Source organism: Panulirus ornatus, chromosome 57 (genome assembly GCF_036320965.1).
Source record: "Panulirus ornatus isolate Po-2019 chromosome 57, ASM3632096v1, whole genome shotgun sequence".
Classification (NCBI taxonomy): domain Eukaryota; kingdom Metazoa; phylum Arthropoda; class Malacostraca; order Decapoda; family Palinuridae; genus Panulirus; species Panulirus ornatus.
This window is the reverse complement of record NC_092280.1, coordinates 13,418,744-13,424,743: the sequence shown is the minus strand read 5'-3', so window position 1 is coordinate 13,424,743 and position 6,000 is coordinate 13,418,744. Positions and strand designations below refer to the sequence as shown.

Below are 6,000 nucleotides of genomic sequence, written 5' to 3'. Positions count from 1 at the left end.
AAACAGACGAAAGAAATGGCCCAACCCACTCCCATACACATGAATATACATACACGTCCACACACACAAATATACATACATATACATCTCAATGTACACATATATACACACACAGACACATACATATATACCCATGCACACAATTCACACTGTCTGCCTTTATTCATTCCCATCGCCACCTCGCCACACAGGGAATAACATCCCACTCCCCCCTCATGTGCGCGAGGCAGCGCCAGGAAAAGACAACAAAGGCCCCATTCGCTCACACTCAGTCTCCAGCTGTCAAGCAATAATGCCCGAAACCACAGCTCCCTTTTCACATCCAGGCCCCACAGAACTTTCCATGGTTTACCCCAGACCCTTCACATGCCCTATTTCAATCCACTGACAGCACGTCGACCCCGGTATACCACATCGATCCAATTCACTCTATTCCTTGCCCGCCTTTCACCCTCCTGCATGTTCAGGACCCGATCACTCAAAATCTTTTCCACTCCATCTTTCCACCTCCAATTTGGTCTCCCACTTCTCCTCGTTCCCTCCACCTCCGACACATATATCCTCTTGGTCAATCTTTCCTCACTCATCCTCTCCATGTGCCCAAACCACTTCAAAACACCCTCTTCTTCTCTCTCAACCACGCTCTTTCTATTTCCACACATCTCTCTTACCCTTACGTTACTCACTCGATCAAACCACCTCACACCACACATTGTCCTCAAACATCTCATTTCCAGCACATCCATCCTCCTGCGCACAACTCTATCCATAGCCCACGCCTCGCAACCATACAACATTGTTGGAACCACTATTCCTTCAAACATACCCATTTTTGCTTTCCGAGATAATGTTCTCGACTTCCACACATTCTTCAAGGCCCCCAGAATTTTCGCCCCCTCCCCCACCCTATGATCCACTTCCGCTTCCATGGTTCCATCCGCTGCCAGATCCACTCCCAGATATCTAAAACACTTCACTTCCTCCAGTTTTTCTCCATTCAAACTCACCTCCCAATTGACTTGACCCTCAACCCTACTGTACCTAATAACCTTGCTCTTATTCACATTTACTCTTAACTTTCTTCTTCCACACACTTTACCAAACTCAGTCACCAGCTTCTGCAGTTTCACACATGAATCAGCCACCAGCGCTGTGTCATCAGCGAACAACAACTGACTCACTTCCCAAGATATGTGGATGTGTGGATCAGGTGTTTGCTTTAAAGAATGTATGTGAGAAATGCTTAGAAAAGCAAATGGATTTGTATGTAGCATTTATGTATCTGGAGAAGGCATATGATAGAGTTGATAGAGATGCTCTGTGGAAGGTACTAAGAATATATAGTGTGGGAGGCAAGTTGTTAGAAGCAGTGAAAAGTTTTTATCGAGGATGTAAGGCATGTGTACGTGTAGGAAGAAAGGAAAGTGATCTTACTTCTTCATCCCACCACTCACTACCCTTTCTAATCTGCCCACCTCCCACGCTTCTCATGCCAAAAGCATCTTTTGAGCAAGCCATCACTGCTTCCCTACTAAATACATCCCATTCCTCCCCCACTCCCTTTACGTCCTTTGTTCTCACCTTTTTCCATTCTGTACTCAGTCTCTCCTGGTACTTCCTCACACAAGTTTCCTTCCCAAGCTCACTTACTTTCACCACTCTCTTCACCCCAACATTTTCTCTTCTTTTCTGAAAACCCCTACAAATCTTCACCTTCGCCTCCACAAGATAATGATCAGACATCCCTCCAGTTGCACCTCTCAGCACATTAACATCCAAAAGTCTCTCTTTCGCGTGCCTGTCAATTAACACATAATCCAATAACGCTCTCTGGCCATCTCTCCTACTTACATATGTATACTTATGTATATCTCACTTTTTAAACCAGGTATTCCCAATCACCAGTCCTTTTTCAGCACATAAATCTACAAGCTCTTCACCATTTCCATTTACAACACTGAACACCCCATGTATACCAATTATTCCCTCAACTGCCACATTACTCACCTTTGCATTCAAATCACCCATCACTATAACCTGGTCTTGTGCATCAAAACCACTAACACATTCACTCAGCTGCTCCCAAAACACTTGCCTCTCATGATCTTTCTTCTCATGCCCAGGTGCATATGCACCAATAATCACCCACCTCTCTCCATCAACTTTCAGTTTTATCCATATCAATCTAGAATTTACTTTCTTACACTCTATCCCATACTCCCACAACTCCTGCTTCAGGAATAGTGCTACTCCTTCCCTTGCTCTTGTCCTCTCACTAACCCCTGACTTTACTCCCAAGACATTCCCAAACTACTCTTCCCCTTTACCCTTGAGCTTCGTTTCACTCAGAGCCAAAACATCCAGGTTCCTTTCCTCAAACATACTACCTATCTCTCCTTTTTTCTCATCTTGGTTACATCCACACACATTTAGACACCCCAGTCTGAGCCTTCGAGGAGGATGTGCACTCCCCGCGTGACTCCTTCTTCTGTTTCCCCTTTTAGAAAGTCAAAATACAAGGAGGGGAGGTTTTCTGGCCCCCCGCTCCCGTCCCCTTTAGTCACCTTCTACGACATGTGAAGAATGCGTAGGAAGTATTCTTTCTCCCCTATCCCCAGGGATAAATGCAAATATACACACCTATACATCTCAACGTATACATATATATACACACACAAACATATACATATATACACATGTACATAATTCATACTGTCTGCCTTTATTCATTCCCATCGCCACCCCACCACACAAGAAATAACAACCCCCTCCCTCCTCATGTGTGCGAGGTAGCGCTAGGAAAAGACAATAAAGGCCACATTCGTTCACACTCAGTCTCCAGCTGTCATGTAATAATGCACCGAAACCACAGCTCCCTTTCCACATCCAGGCCCAACAGAACTTTCCATAGTTTACCCCAGACACTTCAAATGCCCTTGTTCAATCGATTGACAGCACGTCGACACCGGTATATCACATCGTTCCAATTCACTCTATTCCTTGCACCCCTTTCACCCTCCTGCATGTTCAGGTCCCGATCACTCAAAATCTTTTTCACTCCATCCTTCCACCTCCAATTTGATCTCCCACATCTCCTTGTTCCCTTCACCTCTGACACATATATCCCCTTTATCAATCTCTCCTCACTCATTCTCTCCATGTGACCAAACCATTTCAAAACACCCTCTTCTACTCTCTCAACCACACTCTTTTTATTACCACACATCTCTCTTATCCTATTTATACTTACTCGATCAAACCACCTCACACCATATACTGTCCTCAAATGTCTCATTTCCAGCACATCCACCCTCCTCTGCACAACTCTATCTATAGCCCACGCCTCGCAACCATATAACATTGTTGGAACCACCATTCCTTCAAACATACCCATTTTTGCTTTCCGAGATAATGTTCTCGACTTCCACACATTCTTCAAGGCTCCCAGAATTTTTGCCCACTCCCCCACCCTATGACTCACTTCTGCTTCCTTGGTTCCATCCGCTGCCAAATCCACTCCCAGATATCTAAAACACTTTACTTCCTCCAGTTTTTCTCCATTCAAACTTACCTCCCAATTGACTTGACCCTTAACCCTACTGTACCTAATAACTTTGCTCTTATTCACATTTACTCTTAACTTTCTTCTTTCACACACTTTACCAAACTCAGTCACCAGCTTCTGCAGTTTCTCACATGAATCAGCCACCAGTGCTGTATCATCAGCGAACAACAACTGACTCATTTCCCAAGCTCTCTCATCCACAACAGACTGCATACTTGCCCCCCTTTCCAAAACTCTTGCATTCACCTCCCTAACAACCTCATCCATATACAAATTAAACAACCATGGAGACATCATACACCCCTGCTGCAAACCTACATTCACTGAGAACCAATCACTTTCCTCTCTTCCTACACATACATATGCCTTACATCCTTGATAAAAACTTTTCACTGCTTCTAACAACTTGCCTCCCACACCATATATTCTTAATACCTTCCATAGAGCATCTCTATCAACTCTATCATATACCTTCTCCAGATCCGTAAATGCTACATACAAATCCATTTGCTTTTCTAAGTATTTCTCACATACATTCTTCAAAGCAAACACCTGATCCACACATCCTCTACCACTTCTGAAACCACACTGCTCTTCCCCAATCTGATGCTCTGTACATGCCTTCACCCTCTCAATCAATACCCTCCCATATAATTTACCAGGAATACTCAACAAACTTATACCTCTGTAATTTGAGCACTCACCTTTATCTCCTTTGCCTTTGTACAACGGCACTATGCAAGCATTCTGCCAATCCTCAGGCACTACCATGAGTCATACACACATTAAATAACCTTACTAACAAGTCAACAATACAGTCAGCCTCTTTTTTAATAAATTCCACTGCAATGTCATCCAAAACCCACTGCCTTGTTGGCTTTCATCGTCCACAAAGCTTTTACTACCTCTTCTCTGTTTACCAAATCATTTTCCCTAACCCTCTCACTTTGCACACCACCTCGATCAAATCACCCTATATCTGTCACTCTATCATTAAACATATTCAACAAACCTTCAAAATACTCACTCCATCTCCTTCTCACATCACCACTACTTGTTATCACCTCCCCATTAGCCCCCTTCCCTGAAGTTCCCATTTGTTCCCTTGTCTTACGCACTTTATTTACCTCCTTCCAAAACATCTTTTTATTCTCCATAACATTTAATGATACTCTCTCACCCCAACTCTCATTTGCCCTCTTTTTCACCTCTTGCATCTTTCTCTTGACCTCCTGCCTCTTTCTTTTATACATCTCCCACTCATTTGCATTATTTCCCTGCAAAAATCGTCCAAATACCTCTCTCTTCTCTTTCACTAATAATCTTACTTCTTCATCCCACCACTCACTACCCTTTCTAATCTGCCCACCTCCAACTTACTTTCACCACTCTCTTCACCCCAACATTTTCTCTTCTTTTCTGAAAACCCCTACAAATCTTCACCTTCGCCTCCACAAGATAATGATCAGACATCCCTCCAGTTGCACCTCTCAGCACATTAACATCCAAAAGTCTCTCTTTCGCGTGCCTGTCAATTAACACATAATCCAATAACGCTCTCTGGCCATCTCTCCTACTTACATATGTATACTTATGTATATTTCACTTTTTAAACCAGGTATTCCCAATCACCAGTCCTTTTTCAGCACAAAAATCTACAAGCTCTTCACCATTTCCATTTACAACACTGAACACCCCATGTACACCAATTATCCCTCATCTGCCACATCACTCACCTTTGCATTTAAATGACCCATCACTATAACCCGGTCTCCTGCACCAAACTACTAACACACTCACTCAGCTGCTCCCAAAACACTTGCCTCTCATGAATGTACGTTTGTAGCAGGGGTGTGTGATGTCTCCATGGTTAATTTGTTTATGGACAGGGTTGTTAGGGAGGTGAATGCAAGAGTTTTGGAAAGAGGGGCAAGTACGGAGTCTGTTGTGGATGAGAGAGCTTGGGAAGTGAGTCTGTTGTTGTTTGCTGATGATACAGCACTGGTGGCTGATTCATGTGAGAAACTGCAGAAGCTGGTGACTGAGTTTGGTAAAGTGTGTGAAAGGAAAGCTGAGAGTAAATGTGAATAAGAGCAAGGTTATTAGGTACAGTAGGGTTGAGGGACAAGTCAATTGGGAGGTAAGTTTGAATGGAGAAAAACTGGAGGAAGTGAAGTGTTTTAGATATCTGGGAGTGGATTTGGCAGTGGATGGAACCATGGAAGTGGAAGTGAATCATAGGGTGGGGGAGGGGGCGAAAATTCTAGGAGCATTGAAGAATGTGTGGAGGTCGAGAACATTATCTCGGAAAGCAAAAATGGGTATGTTTGAGGGAATAGTGGCTCCAACAATGTTATATAGTTATGAGGCGTGGGCTATGGATAGAGTTGTGCGGAGGAGGGTGGATGTGCTGGAAATGAGATGTTTGAGGACAA

General features: G+C 43.6%; 1 protein-coding gene across 1 annotated transcript in view; it reads right to left on the bottom strand.

Annotated features, from left to right (window-relative positions):
* LOC139766182 (piwi-like protein Ago3) overlaps positions 1–6,000 on the bottom strand; it is a 471,290-nt gene that overhangs the window by 165,984 nt on the left and 299,306 nt on the right. The window lies entirely within an intron of this gene.